Here is a 20,315-nt window from a genome sequence, read left to right on the forward strand (position 1 = left end):
TGCCAACATTAATCATTTTTCCCAAAAATACGTTTTGTTTATCAAAAATTCAATTGAAATAGAACTAACAAAAATTAAATGAAAAATGGAAATAAACGAACAAGGCTATACGTAGCCTTAATTTAAATGTGTTATCAAAGTTACAAAATTAGGTATTTAAGGTATTTATTTAGAATGTATGTATTTTTTGGTCGAAAACATCCAACGGACAAACAATCCCATCCCTGCCGTTATCACTACTGTAGTATTTATTTTTAACAAAGTCATGATTTTGGTGCAATTGTAGCCTGTTATAGGCTTCTGTTGATGCACCGCAATTATAACGATATTTAAATGCAATGGCATACAAATACAAATTAAATATGTATATTACGAAGCTTAGCACGCGAGTCAAGAACAAATATTACTTCGAAAATACTTAGACGTGCGTTTCCATCGGCACCGAACAAACTAATGTGTTTGTCAAATAATATTTTGTGTAAAAATTTTTTTCCATTCATACACATTTTCAAACCATTTCTTTTACTTTCTTTTTTGCCGACAATCTAATAAACACCAATTTTAAATTGATGTGCAATAAATACTAGTATACGTACACATACATATGAACATAAATACACATTCAAGTAATAATAGAATTGTACGTCAATTATGTCATAAAACAATTGTAATTCAAAACTGGTGATCCTCTTCAATTCAATAATAAAAACATGAAAGTGTTGTTGTTGGAGGTCAACAGCGGAGAACGCTGTTCAAAATCAGTGATAACATTCACACAATCACCGTTACAGACACGCTTAACTGTTCCGCACAAGTGCCTTTATCGTAGGAAAGAAATGGCAAATGATTATTAAATCGCAGAAGAAATATGCCAAATATCAATAAGCGATAAGACAACATTAAGGCTAAGTTAGTGTATATGTAGGTTCCTTACGAAGCAATGGCAATGGGATTTTTTGAAAAGTTTTTTTCTCTATGTTTTTGTACTTGTATGATGGGTCTGGTTGTCGTTGTGGAATAATCGATTGTATAGAAAATAAGAAGATCTGTACAATTGAATTAAGCTGGAGAATTTGTATTATCCCAGTCCTCAGCCCGTAGGCATCTAAATAATATGAATCAATTTAAAGCTGAAAATGCTTCTCTGTTGCAGAGTCCCAAAAACTATGACAAGCTACTTTTTTAATGTCAACAACTCAATAAAACGTCTCTGATTATCACGCAATAAATATTTGGTAGCCACATGAGTAGAATAATCCATTACCAAATAATATAAATCATCTAAGGGTATATGAAAAATAATGAATTATTTATTAAAATTTTGAAAGTAAAAATAAGTTATTTTGATTATTATAAAATAATTATTATTAGTGGCTTATGTCCCGTTTCTCTAAAATGATTCGAATTCAAATTCGTTCGAATTACTAATAAGCATCGATGGGAGGGCACGGGTTAATGTTAACCGATCACCATAAAATTGCATATTTAAAGTTTTTGGATCAAATAGAAAAATGTTAGAGGGTGAGCATTTCAATGAAAAATTGTTTTTATTTTTGGGATACCCTAATGTACACTAGGGTTATGACTTTTTGAAATTTTTTCTCAAAAATGATATCATGTAGCAAGAATGAATGAACTTTTGCGTATTAATGACTAAAATAATAACTAAAATATTTAAGTACTAAAAACAACTTTAATTTATGTTTAATACTATGAAATGAAAACAAAATTTTTTTTTCTTAAAAAAATATTTCCTGTTGCTCAAGTAAATGACATTTTGCCTATTATTGACTTTAATAACTGTTATTCCATTTTAATATTGAAAAAGGTCCTGCACAAACGACTTACAATTGATATAACATATGAAATAAAATTGTATATCTTCAACATAAATTCCAAAATTGTTAACTAACAAAGTAATAATTTTGCAGGAGAAGCAATAAACGCTATAAAATGAAAAACGTTTTATGGAATATTAATCTTATGAAGGCGAGTATATGGGAATCAATCATATACGAATGAGAGTAAAGCTAGGGTCACACTAGGCAAATATTTGCTCCAGCGACAGGGAGTGTGTGTTTACTTAGAGCAATTGAGAATAAATTTCAATGCATTATTTACGCTCATTTGCTCTCAGTAAGCGCACACTGCCGGTCGCTAGAGCAAATATTTGCCTAATGTGACCCTAGCTTAAGTAATGAAACCAAAACCGCGGAAATGCTTGTTTTTGTGATTCGTCATTGCAACAAAATCTGCAATGTTATCCCATTTTCTGAAATGCCTTTTCTTGAATAGGATAGTTATTTTTTAACGTAGAAGCTTGAAATTTTGCTAGGGCATGTATTTTAGTCTTATGTATTAGATTCAATCAAAAAACTATGTTAAAGTTCAAATAAAATAAACTTCATAAAAATACATTCACTATCCACTTTCCGTAATTTGTCATAATACTTTTTTATCCAACTTTGAATTTTCGTTCAAAGTTGGTGATGACAAATTACAGCGAGTAAGATCTGTCAATTTACGCGGCTCTTGTGACATCTAAGCTCTCTCGTTACTTTTAATTGTCACTTGTTTTTCGGATCTTCGTCCATCAACAACATCCAAGCAACACCATTGTAAATACAAGGTAATCTATATTAGTACTTCGACTAATATATTAATAAAACCGCCAATTTTATTATAAAAAGAAATTACTGCTTTTTATTTGGTTTTTCTTTTCTTTTATTTTCACTGCTCCGCAACAAACTAATTTTGACTTTTTTTGGATACGGTTTTGGGCATTTATGGCGACCATATGATATAAAGTGATGTGATATGTATGTGTAAAGTTATGATGATAAATTTAGTTAAAAACAAAAGGTTATGACATTATGGTTATGGTGTGTGGCTCCAAAGCTTACTTTCAGTTACGTATGTGTCAATAGCGACTTTAAGAATTTGTCAAAAAAGCTCATATAGACAAATTTTCAAATGGCTTTGAGTGTGAGCTTTTTTATCGAATCACCCTGTAATTATGTTTTTTCTAATCTTATGTAAAAACTCATCAAAATATGATATAGAGATATAAGGTTGTAAAAAAGTCATAGCCCTAATGTACACAAGTTCTACTTGTGAGTATTAAACTCGGCAAACAAACACGAGAATATACAATGAATTTTTGATGTAGTTGTAAAGGAGTGTTTACACTATCTACCAATGTAATATGAGCTGTCACTTCCTTTATCCATTCGACATCCTTTATGTTTGTCAAAGTCCATACCACTTTTAGTTTTTGCGTTCACACTAGCATACAATTTCATATGACCACAAAATATAAATCACGCAAATAACACAATTTATATCGTTAAAAACTTTAATCGCACAAACATTTTCGTTTTCTTTACATATTCCTTCATTTTTGGTAAAATTGTTTTCTTCTAACAATTAATTTTTCAACTGCATACGAAAATACATGGCCGAATAGAGCGCTCCCTGAATGAAAAATGTACATATGAGTTGCCACATCATTTTGATAGATTAAAATTTTCATAGTGGTCGCAATAGGTGTGTCTTTTTACGTGATAATTTGTAATAATTATTACGAAATGTTACTAAATGCTGTCTTTTTACACAAAAGTTCAGTAAAAGAGAGCGAAGTGAGAGAACAAGTTTGACAGTTGTTTGCTGAGAAATTGCTAAAAGTTGCTGAAAGAATTTTTCCCAGCAACCTTTAGCAAGTTCGATCAGCTGTTTTTTAATCATCTGCTAATGGTCAGGTGCTCAAAGTTTATCTTATTTTTGTGGAAAAATACTATAAATATTACGATTCAGCTATATTTATTGATTGTTTTATTAATAAATTAATTATTTTTTATTTATTTTGCTTACAATTGAAGAACTTTTTCATTGCTTTGGATTCAGTTTTTCTTTCATGCATTGGCGCCAATGTTTTTGTTTTGGTTATCAACTGTTATCTTGCTAAAGTTTACTAAATGCTGTCTTTTTACTTTTTTCTCTATTTTCGTACCAAAGAGTAAAATCTCCCTTACTCTCTGAAAAGAAGTTACTGAATAATTATTACTGAAAAAGTAAAAAGACACAACTAATATGTGTACAACATTCACAGGTAGCAAATTTTACATCTCAAATGACATTCATAGATAGTGTAAACACCCCTTAAGCCTCCAAAACAACACTTTAGTTGTGTGTCTTAATTTGTTTAAATACAAATCAGCCCAACAAAAAATCATTACAAATCTCCTTACTTTTCCATTATTTTAATACTAGAAATAAAATAGACAGTGTTAGTTGTTAATCTTTGGCTACTAAATGTCGTAACTACTTATTCGTCCACTTTTAAATCTTTAAATATGATAAAAGGGATATGGTGACGAAAACCATCCCGGGTGATGGTTGGATAATATTCAGGGGTTGGAATGGGCAAAAAACTTATTTGAAGAAAAAGTCGACGCCTTATTACAAAGCGAATATTTCCGCTTCTATAAAGTGTATACCAAAAGCTGACAATGAAAATAGAAATTATCACCTTTACAACGATGAATAGTAGGTTATCGTAGGTGGACGGAGATATCACAATAGTCGTTAATCCAACCCAACTTTTCATTTTTGCAATTTTAATTGTAATGACGAATATCACAGCTTAAGTTAGGGTTAGGGACCTTCCAAAAGCAAGGCCTGACTATGGAAGTATAAAATCCTACCTTTTCAATGATGCAAAGTAGGTTGGCGTAGGTGGTCAAACAACGGAGATGTCGCAATAGTCCGTAATGCATACCATTTTTTTGAAACGCTACAGGTTGCAGCTCTCGAAATGAGTGGTGGTTAATGGGGGACCTGGAGAAGAGGAAGCCTATTAAATTTGTTTGGATAATATTCAGCGGTCGGAATGGGCAAAAAACTTATATGGAGAAAATTAACGTTTTATTCTTATGCAAATATCTCCGCTTCTAGTAGGAGTGTTCCAAAAGAAAAGCCCGTCAATAGAGGAAGAAAAAATCTCTTTTACATTGAGTAGGTTGTCGAATGAGAGTAGGTTGGCGAATGTGGCCAAACAAGGGAGATATCAGTAACAGTCGGTAATGCAACATTTTTTTTTTGTAATTACGCTACTCACAATATTGGTCGGATCGTTACGAAATTTTGGTAGCAAATGGGATGGGGATGACGAAGCATATTGAGTTTGGTGATAGTCGGATAATATTCCCTAAAATAAATGTTTACCAGTGAAAAGCTTATGCACAGGGTAGTAGTGTAGGGTATCACATAGTCTGTTCCGAATATATCCTTTGCGCACTTGTTTGCTATTAGAAAACAATAATAGACGCGAAGATATTCGCATAAGAAAAAAGGCGACTTTGTCTTCACATAAGTTTTATGCCCACTCCGATCTCTGAGTATCTTCCACCCTAAACACCCAACGTTTCGTTACGATCCCATTATAATTACAACCTGTTGCTTGCTTACGTGAACATCCTGAATCAGATTGTATTGTGTGCTCAAACTATAGGGACATGTGGGAGGTAACCGAAGGAGTGAACCGTTATAGTTAATTTTCGAATTTACATATTTGCAATGTATCGTACGCACCAGACGGACGGACAGGGCTAAATCGACTCCCAATTGTCTGAAACGAGATTCGTCAAAACACGCTTGGGGTCTAAAACCATTATATCGATGAGGCACATTTTCGTATCAAAGTGTATTAACGAAGGTATATGGGCAATATTTTTCAAAATTTAACATAGTTGAAGCCAAGGTTTAGCCTTTAATAACTCGCGAAATGTGGTTGAATATTATACAAATTAAATGCTTTCGTATAAAATGAAATGTTTTTAGACATGGCAAAAAATATTGGCCTTAAAAGTTAATTTGCGTGGAAGCTGTGGCTACATTTATGTTGAACTAGCAAATGCCCGCTACTTCGTATGCGGAAAGGAAACGAAATGTATATAAACAATATTTAATACGGGAATGGTGAATACTGGAGATTCTGTTGTACTAAGACCTATTTTTATTACCAATATTTTTTCGATTGTGGTCAGAATTAAAAAAAAAAATTGCCGTATCGCATCCCTACACAGCTACCATATTTTATATTTCGAAAACTACGTATCATATTGCAAATTTCAGATTTGACTCCTGGTTTTACCCCTTCACTAACACAGCATTATCTTCCAGTACGAATTTCCAAACCCTAAACTTTATCTCACCCCTTCACAACAACAATCACGCACATTCACAATTCAAGGTTCTAGCTTTAGCGGTTTCGCCCAGAACCCGAATAGGTCCGTTAAATTTTCGGCCACGTTTTCGTATATCCTCATATAACGGTACCTCTCGACTTAGTGTATTTTTAAAGAAGAACAAATGTATATTGTCCAAATTTCTTTAAATTTGGACCTTGAATACTCAGAGGATATAGAAGTTTAATTTAAAAAATCTCCACTTCAATCCACGTTTATTAGAAGAGATATTTTGAAGATTTAGAGTATTTTGAAGATCTTCTGCACATTTTCCTACCGAAATTCGGAATTTGTGGCATAAAAAGTTTGAAAATTTCTTTACAAAAAATTGTACTTAATGTGCACCGGTATGTCAACCGTATATAACGGAAAATTTTTTGAAGGCATTTCAATTTAGGATTTTTTAATATCAGGGGGTAAATACCTTCTAGTTAACAAAATTGTCGCATAGGACCACGTTTTCAAATTTACATACCAAAGCGGTCAGAACAAAAAAATTTTGAAAAGATACTTCACGTTTGACTACTTAATTTCAGTACATTATTTAGAAACTCCTTGGCGTTAACATCAAATCAATGGGGCAATATTCAGTACAATTTTTCAAACTTAGAACTTTGTCTCAAACTTTAGAGCGATCTTCATAACAAATATTTTTCCATTTCGTATTTTTTGTACAAATAGCATATTTTTAAATTATATAATCCCAGCTTTGTTCCTACACCCAACACCTAATTTAGTACCTTAACTATTTAAAATGGTTTTGGTATCAACATGTTACCCAACTTTTCCAACACATAGGTAAACGTTTCAAAAATTACTTCAACATATATCCTAACCCCAATTCAGTTTTCCAGTTTTACCAGTTCCCCTGAAACCCATTTGAGGACTATTTAGTAGTTTTTGTATAAATAAGTACGAATTTTCACAACCTCCTCTCTACCTCCACTCTAAACACCAATTGCTAATCTAATACCGAATTTCAAAATTCCTTTACAAAATCACAAATTGTACAAAATTTTATACCATATAGCAAATAACAAAAGGTACCAAATTTTGTACCATTTAGCACTTTTCGTACACGATTTTCGAAAATGTACTTTCATATCTCAGCTCTATTCGTTCACCTAAACCCAAATTATAGCCAATGTAGTTTAATTTAGCACTTTTCCATAAGTACGAATTTCCAAAACTACCTCAATCCTACACTCCAACAATAATCTGTTCACGCAAATACAAATTATAGCTAATTTCGTACCATTTAGTACTACTTCGTGTACATTAGTACGATTTTCCCAAGCTACCTCCACATCTCAATTCTCTATTCCAACAGTAATCTTAATTGCAAATTTCAGAATTCCAGCTCTTCAAATCCAAATCATACTAAACTCACTACCATTTAGAACTTTTCGACCTTTGGTACACCTTTCTTACTCTTCATCAGTGACCCCCATTCCAAATTTCAGGATTCCGGCCCTATTCGTTAACCCATACCCAAATTGTACTATATTTAGTACCATTTAGTATTTTTCGTATAATTTTAATTCGAATTTCCAAAAACCTTTCTTTTTTACTCTCCATCAGTGACCTTCATTCCAAAAATTAAAGATTCCAGCTCTATCCGTTCACCCAAACCCAAATTGTACTAAATTTACTACCATTTATACTTTTCGTACACTTATAGTTCGAATTCCAAAAACCTTTCATTTTCACTCTTCATCAGTGATCCTCATTCCAAATCAGGATTCCAGCTCTATCCGTTCACCCAAATCCAAATTGTACTAAATTTAGTACCATTTAGAACTTTTCGTACCTTTATAGTTCGAATTTACAAAAACCTTTCTTTCTTACTCTCCACCAGTGATCCTAATTTCAAATTTCAGGATTTTAGCTCCATCCGTTCACCAAAATCCAAATTGTACTAAATTTAGTACTTTTCGTACCCTTATAGTTCGAATTTCCAAAAACCTTTCATTGTTACTCTTCATCAGTGACCCTCATTCCAAGTGTCTGTTCATCCAAATCAAAATTGTACTAAATTTAGTACCATTTAGTACTTTTCGTACCCTTGTAATTCGAATTTCCAAAAACCTTTCTTTTTTACTCTCCATCAGTGACCTTCATTCCAAATTTCAGGATTCCAGCTCTATTCGTTCACCCAAACCCAAATTGTACTAAATTTAGTACCATTTAGTACTTTTCGCACCTTTATTGTTCGAATTTACAAAAACTTTTCATTGTTACTCTTCATCAGTGACCCTCATTCCAAATGTCTGTATTCCAGCTCAATCCGTTCACCAAATCAAAATTGTACTAAATTTAATACCATTTAGTACTTTTCTTACCCTTACAGTTCGAATTTTCAAAAACCTTTCATTCTTACTCTTCATCAGTGAGCCTCATTCCAAATGCCTGTATTCCAGCTCTATCCGTTCACCCAAATCCAAATTGTACTAAATTTAGTACCATTTAGTACTATTAGGGCACTTATAGTTCGAATTTCCAAAAACCTTTCTTTGTTACTCTCCACAAGTTACCCTAATTTCAAATTTCAGGATTCCAGTTCTATCCGTTCACACAAATCCAAATTGTACTAAATTTAGTACCATTTAGTACTTTTCGTACCCTTGCAGTTCGAATTTCCAAAAACCCTTTGCTACATCTTTCTAGCTCTCCATCAGTTACCCTCATTCCAAATTTCAGAATTCTAGCTCTTACCGTTTGCCTAATACAAAGGGTACCATATTTAGTACCTTTTAGTACTTTTCGTACACTTCTAGGTCGAATTTCCAAAAACCCAGCCTTATCTCACCCCTACACACCAACAGCAACCTACACCCAAAATTTCAACTTTCTATCTTCAGCGGTTTCGTCTGGGCGCTGATCAGTCAGTCAGTCAGTCACTCACCTCACTACTCTTTTATATATATAGATAATTGGTAAAAATTAGTTGAAGCCAACGTGTCTTTTTTTGTTTTCTCTCGATTTGTGATTATACCACATATTTCCCGATTTTCCTGTCAAAGTGAAAGTAGAAGCCAACAAAATAAGGATCATCCCACCAATGCACGATGGGGCCAATGACAGGTTTTCGAGGCAACAAATCACTGGGGCAAGCTAGACCTTTCAAATTTTGTACAGATGTTTATAATGGGCTTAGAAACTAATATGCCAAATTTGGTTCATATCGGTTCATATATACATATAGCTCCCGTATATATGTTCGCCCGATTTCAAGCAATTTATGGACCAAACACGCAAATTCTGCCCAATTTTTATGCGATTTGGCAAATACCACGGAATTAGGACTACAAATAAGTTTGCCAAGTTATATTGAAATCGGTTCAGATTTTGATATTGCTCCCATATATATATTCTCGCCCGATTTTAGGTATTTGGGCACCAATCCCGCTATGTATGTCCAATCTTGATGAAATTTGAAATGTGTGACGGATTTTGGTCTAGAAACATTTTTGACAAATCATATTGAAATCGGTTCAGAATTGGATATAGCTCCCATATATATGTTCGCCCGATTTCAGGCAAATGATTGACCAAGCCTGCTAATTCCATCAAATTACAATAAAATTTGGAAAATGTTACGGAATTCGGGCTACAAATAAGTTTGTCAAGTTATATTGAAATCGGTTCAGATATAGAAATAGCTGCCTTATATACATATGTTCAAATTTCATGGTTTTGTCTGTGGTATGTTATAAGTTAATAAAAAAGGTTCCAAATTTAGTAAAAATCGGCTAAGATTCCGCCACAAAAGCCAAGTTTGTCTGCGATACCTTAGAAATTATATATTATTATATACGTCTATTAAATTTTTCCGAAATCCAATTGATAACATCAATGGGTTTCCGATTATTCTCCAACCAAAACATAAATATGTCTATATTTTTTAATTTTATTACGACATCTGAAATCAAATTTTTATGAAAAGGCGCAGCTATGCGCAGCTAACTTTTTCACAAAATGATAGTACACATTAATACCTTTCACCACATATATATAACATCCTAGATCTACCTAGATCTCAAAAGTTATACTCCAGAGAACACATGGATAACAAAGCAAAATACTCCAAAAAAGACATAACATCTTAACTCAAAAATACATTTACCACACATAACATTTTTTTTATTTGTTAACACTATCTTATTTTACATAGCCATTGAAGAGCTTTCCATGTTTAAAAAATATAAAAATGTTGAAATGTTCTTTTTGGCGCTTAAAATGCTTTCACTACTTATTTATAATGAATGTCGGAAAATTATGTTAAAGAAAATATGTCACCATTGCCAGATCAGTATGTCGCAATGTGATGTTACCAGATTGATTTATTTTTTATTTTTAGTGATTCAGAGTGTTGGCAATCGAAATCCGTTATTATTTTTTTCAAATTGTTCACTTCAAAAATTGACTTTTTGCCTCGAAAACCTGCTATTGGCCCCATCGTGCAATGTATAACTTTTCAAAATTTGATCTGCGTCTACCATTAAATGATGCTGACATTTTGAAGCCAGATTTTAAGTGTTTTTTTTTTTTTAAATTGTCCTCTAATTCCGTTCCGCAAACAGGTTTTTCAAAAAATCGTATATAGGATTGTACATCTCGCGATTCTGAATTATTTGATATATGTGTTATGAATGTAGCCTACACAGCATCACAGAAATCTGCATCCAAATACGAAAATTTTGTGCGAACATTTTTCTAAAAATCATATTTTTCGCTCCTAATTTTTACAATTGTCATTTGATTTACTCGGACTTGATTGCAAATTTTAGATTTTTACGTTGCGGATCTAATAAATCTTTACTCGTGAAATTCCACCTACTAAAAAGCCAGATACGGGAAATTCCAAGGTAGGAAATAGTGTGTGATGCTAAATCCACGGTTCCTGATTGATCGCCTTGAAATAGATATATATCGATGTAGACTTTCGTGGTGACACTGAAACCGGATGCGGAACAAAATTTAGTGTAACTTGCGCAAATTAGAGATGTTTTATAGGTTTTTTAATGCTTAGATGCAGCCGATGCTACATCTAAGCATCCAAGTTATATTTCAAAAAATATATACAAATTAAAAGATATGGTCTTGCTGTACATGAAAATCACATGAGGACAAAACGATTTTGATAATTAGGCGATTTACACATATTTTAATAATGCATATAAGTTAAAGCGGTTGTTTTGAACTCTATTTCCGCTTAAGAAGTCTAATTATTTATTTCATCAACCCGATAACTTTCCTCAATGGGAAAACTTCTATGGGAATGTAGATGAAGCAAAATCCGCCCATTTTCTTGGGAGTTTCAAGAAAATTAAAAGATAAGAAAAATAAAAAATAATAGAATTTTTCCAATATTTTCAACTCTAGAATGCATGTGAAAACTATAATTCCAAACCAAAATTTGTTTTTTGTAACACAAATATGTGCTTATTTTGCCTATAAAATCCTAACTACTATCCCGATGATTATAAGTTTGGTCTCATTTGATTCCCCGTGGAGTCTTTATTTTAAACTGTTATTTTTTGTAATTTTTAACGGGTAAATGGACCTATATTTTCAAAAAAAAAACGGATTACATTTAAGATTTTGTCAATTTTTTGTAAATTCCGCTAATGCTGAGTAACATTTTACAAATATTATACAATCTGCTTAATGACGTCACTTCGTTATAACTTTTTAGTGACAATTGTGTTCAATAAAATAATTAGCGTTTTTAAAATAATTTTTTCTTAAAAGCAGAAATAAAATCTCGATAACAATTGTCCGCAATAACCAAAAATTTGCTCGCGAGCGGATTTGTACTGGTGAATTTTTTCTTAACCTATGGACCAAAAATCGTTAATGTAGCGCGAAAAGAAAAAAATCAATTTGTTGGAAATGGAACATGAAATAATTGGCAACATTTCCCATATACACTTTGATACGACCAAAACTATGCCTAAAGGCTGAGGGTATAAAAAATAAGTTGTGTGTCACTTTTTTCAAGACGTCTTCCAAAATCGCCATATCCTTTTAAAACACAGTAGTATTATTCTGTTTTTGTTTTATTTTCGAATTTAATTCAATTTGCTGTTGATGATCAAAGAGACATACAGATTTAACATATTGTGGTGGAATTTTACCAACATTAAAAACACATTTTCTGTAATTAATTTAATTTATCGTTGTGTGCACTGGTCTCGAGTCTAGAACTGAACTTTTAATAATAATAAATATTTATTTTATATTGGAATATCACGTTGTTCTAAATAATTGTGTTTGATAATTATCGTCTTTTACTTTTGTTATTGAGCAACAAACAATAACACGCTCTGTTTTAAGTTCAAATGATTAAATATATATTTCTGTTGTGTATATTTGTTTTATTTGCAATGCGTCATAGTATTGGGAGTAGAATTCCCCTGCTGTATTTTATTTTGAGCATTAATACTTTTACTTTTTTTCTTTTCTGTTGTTGATTTGTTTTTACTTATACTAAACCGCACTCGTCAAGATTCTTTAAAAGTTTATACATCAAATTAAAAGCATTAACACCACGCATCGGATATAAAAACCAAACGATGTGAGACGACAGTCATTCAAGTGAGCCCTTGCCGGACTTTGCACTATGCTGTCGCTATGGAATATTTAAAACACTTGTTGACTTTTGGCCCATTCAACAACATGTCTGTGTTGTTATACTTAAATTTTTGCGTACTCTCCAGCAGTTTGGCACTGTTCACAACAAGCCTACGTATCAGTCGGTCTGTCTATATCTGTCCGTCAGCCAGCAACATGTAAATATTAAAGCACTCATGTTTTTGTTTTTGGATTGTTTTCTTTTTTCGTTGGTTCCAAGCACAGATAATAAATAAGTCCATTGACGATAGTAATTTTTCTTTCTTTTGAACGAAAACTTCAGGGCGAGGCGAATGTTAAACAAAACAAAGCACTTCCACAGTTGTTATCATTGCAAAAAAATTCCCGATATTTTTCAGCTTCTTATAAAACGATGATTGATTGACCATCACTCAAGGGCTTTCTTTTTTCCTTGACTTAAAGACAAACTTCAAGGATGTCTGATTATGACACAGTTATGCATCATCATCATGACCACCTTGTGAGTGAGTGAGTGAGTGAGTGAGTGAGTGAGCGCGGAACTTTCAGTTATCAGTAATTATTACGGTGTATTCTAATAATATTCATGATGGATTGACCGACCGCATATCACAAGAATCTATTAAACGACATGGAAACAGGCGCATGATCGCGAGGAAATATTCCGTATTATTTCAATATTACCGCACAGAGAATAATAAAAAAATTCACTCTATTTCCACATACTTGATTCGATTAAAAAAGTTTGCGAAAAATTCCGTTTTTTATTGAAACACAAAATCACTGATCTTGTTGACGCTTGTAGCTTTACTGATCGCTGTTTAAATGTCAAGAAGACTAGGCTACGGGGTCAAATATTGCAACCAACAACCACTTGTTTTTTTTAGTAGACTAGTTTTTCGTTTGACGAAGCGCGAAGTCGCTTAACAGTTAAATGCAAAAAAAAATTAATTCAAACTTGGCACACTCACTTTTCACTGTTCAAAATACAACCACCACGACAACTTGTCACTTTCGTTTGCTACGACCGACTAATTGTTGTAGACTCACGGCACAAGTGAATTTTATGTTTGCCCAGTTCGATTCGAACCGAACGGAATTTGTTGATAACTTATGGTGATTATCAAAACAGTATATATATTTTTGTTAATGTTTTCTCATATTTTGCTATTATTTTTTGGCGCTGTTTATTGAGTTTCGTTTAGACTATCCAAATGACAAAATTTTGCATATGTTAATAATGAAAGTAAATACGACGAATGTTAACAAATGCATAACACCACATTTTCCGCTGGAGGCGGGACAAAAATGTTGGTGTTATCGATCGTGATTGTGGTACATATTTAATTTAATATTGTCCCATGCAATTTGTAAGGCCAAAAAAGGTTTTATTTGGTTTAAACTGGTTTTGGGACGTGATTTGATGTGATTCATAAGCATTTTTGGCCAGACAACTCAATGAATTTCTTGTTATGGAGTAGGGTTACATTTTCGTGTGTTCTCTGGTCCTTTTCGGATACATATGTTTGTATACAAATGAACATTCAGAACATTAGTTGCTCAACTAAAGGAACGACATTGAACTAGAGCTGGACCTAAAAGAGCGATCACCTTTATGAACTAGAAAATACAACTCTAGTCAATGATTGCTGTATGTATATTTAGCGAATAAAAAATTATATTTCGTTAAAAATGTTTAATTTTACTTATAATATTACATTACACATTTCTCTAAATTAATAGGATAGTGTAAACCGACCCAATATATTTCGAGAGTGGGGAAGTTTTTCGCATATTTTACTTCCTTGGTGCTCACATGAGTTATTTTTTGGAGACAATCAACACACCATAAGAAAAACAAACACACACCCTCGCTTCTGAACTTTGGGGCTAAATTTCATTATCGTGTTGTCTTAATTATGTCTGCCGACAAGAAACATAAATAAACATACCTATACATAAACATACACATATACTTATTTTAAAATTAAACAATTAATTCAATGAGTATTTGAAGCGGAAAACGTGATATAAAATGTTTTAATTTATTTTATGTTTACATTGTATATTTTACTGGCTATTATCTATATTTTATGGTTAAGTTTGATCTTATTTTAAATGTGAATTTTCATCGTCACACACCTAAATTTGGCGAATGAATACCAAAACATGTGCAGTTCGAATCATCAGTGACAGTAACACATGATCTTATATGTATGTGCATATGAATACATATATTCACATTGATTTTTGCACATTTCGGGATTTGTATTCCTTTAAAATAATAAAAATTCTTCAATGTGAGGTGATAATTTGTTTTTATCAAACTCCAATTATGGCCTGTTATCAATTCTTTTGCCTTGAGTACAAAACGTTTAAAGGTTGTTTTTCTTTTAATTTTTGTTTCGATATAAAGATATTGAAATTTATATTTGCCAAGTGGTCAAAAAACGATCGCTAACAACAAAGAATGGATAATGAAGTCCAAAGTATAAGGTGGGTGTGTTCGCAATATACGAACAGCCGAATGCAATTCATTCCCGATAATTGAAGTTATTATTAATGAGAATAGCACATGTTCATATCCCAAAACCCTTGTAGTATGAAACGGTGTAGCGTTGGGGGACGGTTTTTGAAACTTTGTACTATGAGCTCATGAAAAATATTGCTTTATTACTAAATACCTTACCATGGGCTTTGGGTATGCTAGTAGAGTAAATATTCACAAATTGGGTGTACGGAGGGTATTGATTTGTAATGCTGAACTGAGGAAGGGTATTTAAGAAATCAAATAAGCAGACTGTTCATGTGCAGATGAGAAATAAGGAGCGCATGGTGCACAAAGTTTTCACAAGTACTAATTTTTGAGGAAATCCAATATGGAGAGATAGATCAAACGGACTACAGGGAGATATGAATTAATGCTGATTACTGGACTCCTGCAATGATTTTTGATCTGACTTTTGAATTCAAATTTCCAAACCGGAAAGATTGGTATAATGGATTACCACTAACGGGTTACGACATTAAGGTGTAAACGACGGTGATAACTTTTTTGACAACATCCTCTCCATGTATCATATTTTTTTCTTAAAAAAACATTTTAATATTTTTAAGCATTCTGTCTAATAAACAATGCTACGCGAAAAATTAATTTATTCCGATAGAATTTCAAGAGCAACAATGTTAATATCATAAATAAGGTCTAATAAGGCTATGTCCAACATTTCCTTGCATGTTCCATCTAATCCACGGGTCATTGATCTTGGTCTCATAATGCGGGCATTACAACATTAAACGTACAAGGTTCCTGATTAGCCAAAGCCGACGGAACCTTGCAAAGTGCTAACCGATCACTGGGCTATTGGTAAACATTCTTAGCGCATAATTCTACCTCATGACAACCTCAGCAGCGGATGCTGTCACGAAGAGTGGCTGTGTCATACAGAGGACATTCACATTTTAGCCCAGACTTGCCTACTTTTGTTGGATTTTCTTTTTGTGTTTCTATATCAAAATCCAGTGTATCTAGTGTGGTGATTTTGTACTGTAAATACAATTTGAGAATTTTTTATTGAGTAAAAACCTGTCATTTAAACATATTTAATGCTAATGTAAAAAATATACATTTCAGTTTTTTTTTCCTTAGGAACTCATTACCTATTATTTTTTATGATATTTTAAGTTGACCAAAGTTGACACACTTAGGCAATAATCATTAGGCAAATTATTTTTATGACAATAATTAATATCCAATTGTACTGAAACAAACAGCAGGAACCACATACATTTGAAGCAAACCATCGTTATTTGCTTTTATCTTCCGGCAGTTAACACCGATCCCAAATAAATATAACACGCAAAGGTGATAACATGTGTACATAAGGGTTATGACCTTTTTACAACCTCGTATCCCTATATTATTTTTTATACTTACTTACTTACCTGGCCCATTACAGAACATTTGTTCTATAGGCCGAACTAAGAAAAGATCTACAATTCTCTCTATTTGTTGCTTCGCTTTCTGGAATACCGCGCCTTTTCATCTCATCATCCACTTGTTTGCGTCATCTATTCCTTGGCCTGCCAATTCTGCGTGCACCGCCAAGCGGTCCGTGTTTATACACCTTTTTAGCGGGGTCATCATCACTCATTCTTATGATATGGCCTAGCCAACGCAATCGCTGCATCTCGATACGTTTAACAATATTGATGTCGTTGTACAGCAGATACAGCTCGTGGTTCATGCGACGTCGATATTCACCATCAACGCAGATTGGTCCGTGGATCTTTCGAAGAATTTTTCTCTCAAACACACCAAGCACTGCCATGTCTGCTTGCGCAAGTACCCAGGCTTCGGAGCCATACATCAGCACGGGTAGTATCAGTGTTTTGTAGAGCGTTATTTTTGTTTGACGAGATGTGGCTTTGTTTTTGAACTGCTTACTTAAACCAAAGTAGCATCTGTTGGCCAATATAATTCTTCTTTTTATTTCACAACTGATGTCGTTTGTTGTGTTTACGGAGGTGCCGAGGTAGACGAAGTCTTTTACTACCTCAATATTATAGGAACCAACTTCCACAGCCGGTCCGAGCTCAATGGACGCATTGCGCGTCGACACCATCAACTTGGTTTTCTCACCGTTTACCGCCAGACCCACTTTAGCAGATTCTCCTTCGACCTTCATAAAGGTATCAGTTACTTCTTTTACTGATCGGCCTATGATGTCTATATCATCAGCATAAGCAAGTAACATGTGACTATTGGTGTAGATTGTGCCACTTCTTTCGACGTTTGCCTCTCGTATAACCTTTTTCAGCAGGATGTTAAACAGATCACACGAAAGGCTTCGGAGAGGTTCTTTCCTATTTTAACTGAGGACCCCGTGTCAGTTAAAGTCATTTTGCAAAGACGGATGAGCTTTGCGGGGATACCAAATTCAGACATGGCTTGGAATACCTTTGAACGCAGCGGGCTGTCGAAGGCTGCTTTATAATCGACAAAGGTGGTAGGTGTCGATCTGCATCTCTTGGGTCTTCTCCAGGATTTGCCGCAGGGTAAATATCTGGTCAATGGTGGACTTGCCAGCTCTAAAGCCGCATTGGTATGGTCCAATTATCTCGTTGACCATAGGCTTTAGTCGTTCGCACAATATCCCTGACACGATCTTGTAGGCAATATTATTTTTTATGATTACATAAATTCTTAATTATAAAGTAAAGTATTAATAAATGTTATACATCGTTACTGTTAAAATTGATTTTTTTTGTATGTGACTTTATTCAGTATTTAAATAGAAAAAAAATCATAACTTATTTATTTTTAATAGGCAAACATTTAGGACATCATTTTTGATAAAAAAAAGGTCAAAAAGTCATAACCCTAGCGTACATTTATTAACATTTGTACTGCGTATCGGTATCGTTCGACAACATTTATCGCATAGATCTATATTTTTGGAATATTAGTTATGCATACAGTCTTCGAAAAAGTTGGTATGTAGTGAAACCAAAATGTATTAGGCATTAAAAGCACTATAACTTATTGAAAACAACAAACAATTAGTTTTATTAGAAAGACACGGTGATAACAATGAAAAGTGTGTAATATTTGCATACATAAGAAAATGTACGATTCGAATCCTAAAAAGTCCAAAATATATATGGCAAATTTCTTGAAGGAATCCCTTATTTTTGGGGACATATTCCTTTTGAAACATGTAATCATTACACTTAAGGACTAATTAATTTTCTCAAAAATTGTGCCCCAGTTTATTTTCCCACCAAAAAATAAATATTAGGAGAACCTCAAGTTCCGTTGTGTGCCCTACAGTTATACTGACCTACCCGTCTCGGACACGCTCGTCGTGTCCTTAGTGTCTAATGTAATACTAAACTCTAATAAACTACTTTTAACTGCTGCATTTAGTTGTTTTTTTGGTCCTAAGTGAACCGAACTAGGCTTTTTAGAAGATTTGTGTATGTATGCATTGAAAGCTCGAAATTAAAAATTTCAAAGAGCTATCATATCCTACTGTATTGGTGGAGTATCACTGTAGGACTTAGAACGGATCTTGAAGTTTTCCTACTATTTATTTTGGGTGGGAATATGAAAAGATTATTACATGTTCCACAATAGACAATGGCCCCAAAAATATGTGATTCCTTGAGGAAATTCCCGTCTCATCAATCAGGACAACTTGAAACTTGATCAAGATCACCATTCATTTCATGACTTCAGAATTCATAAACAGGACATAACAACCAGAATTTTGTCACTACAGTAGTTGTATTTATAAATGATCAATTATTCTGGATTTTACGATCCAGTCTACGGTGGGTTTGTCACTACAAGTACTATAACTGTCATTAAAAATAATTAATATCCTCTTGAGGATCTGAAATACAGATTTAATTATATTTTGTTCAAAAACATCAAGATATTTTACACAGTCCCACAAAGATTCTCCGCTGCATAGTTACTTTTGCTATATACATTTCTGGGCTTTTTGGGATTCGGACCGTACATTTTCTTATGTATGCAAATATTACACACTTTAATTAATTCTCTTTCGAGTTGAGCTGTTAGGCCTTTAGAGATACATTGAAAAATTAGGAGTCAAAGGAAACTAATTATTCCATAATTTCCATAATATATTTCGTGGTGGAGTGTTTAAAAAGTGCGGCCCTACCGAAATTATTTTACTTAATTTCAGTGCGACCCACTGCAAATATAATGATTAAATTAATATCCCTTTACATTATGATGAATGGATTTTATAATTAATCACTGCGCTAATTCTTCAAATCAACAACCACAATATTATGAAAATAAACTTTTACATTCACCAGTGTGAATTTTTGTTAAAATTTGTACTCATTGGGAATATTCTCGTTTGAAGCGATTAATAATACATAAGACTTACTTTACTAAACGGATATAAATTTTGAAATCAAACAAGCATTCATTTTTCTTTTGACTCGATTTGAGATTTAAACGATTAAGAAATTGCTACAGTTTTTTACATTATATTGCATACTTTTAGGAGCAAACATTTATCCAAACCAATTCCTATTTCTACTAGATGGCGTTAAGAGTAGTTTATTCAAATAAGCAAAATGAAGAATTCAATTAATCATCCTCACATCCTCAAACAATATTGACAATATTGAGTTAAACATTTATTGTTTACTTGACCAGTGGCATTTTTACCTAACCTAAATCACCTTTAATAAAAGAAATTTATGAAACTTGGTTGCGGTAGACCCTAATTAGCCACGAAGGTCATATAATTTCCCACCAGGTAAATATTATGCTAAAAAGAGTGTTTTATAGCTTAATTCACATCGGTATGTAAATGCATACATACGTAAATATGTTTTTGACAGTAGTTGTTATAATTCATGAATAAACTATGTATCTGTTGACGTCAGTTGTTTTATAGCCTGATATGC

General features: G+C 33.1%; 1 protein-coding gene across 9 annotated transcripts in view; it reads right to left on the reverse strand.

Annotated features, from left to right (window-relative positions):
* Positions 1-20,315, reverse strand: part of LOC141399475 (uncharacterized) — a 107,360-nt gene that overhangs the window by 4,757 nt on the left and 82,288 nt on the right. The window contains exon 1 of one of the 9 annotated variants that reach the window (XM_073978321.1): positions 13,832-13,910. The exons of 1 other annotated variant lie outside the window; for it this stretch is intronic. The gene's annotated coding sequence lies outside the window, so the exon portion shown is untranslated. 7 more of the 9 variants (XM_073978320.1, XM_073978326.1, XM_073978327.1 and 4 more) reach the window with 7 other exon arrangements.

Source organism: Musca autumnalis, unplaced genomic scaffold, assembly GCF_047663935.1.
Source record: "Musca autumnalis isolate F117 unplaced genomic scaffold, ASM4766393v1 scaffold_3, whole genome shotgun sequence".
In the NCBI taxonomy this organism is placed as follows: domain Eukaryota; kingdom Metazoa; phylum Arthropoda; class Insecta; order Diptera; family Muscidae; genus Musca; species Musca autumnalis.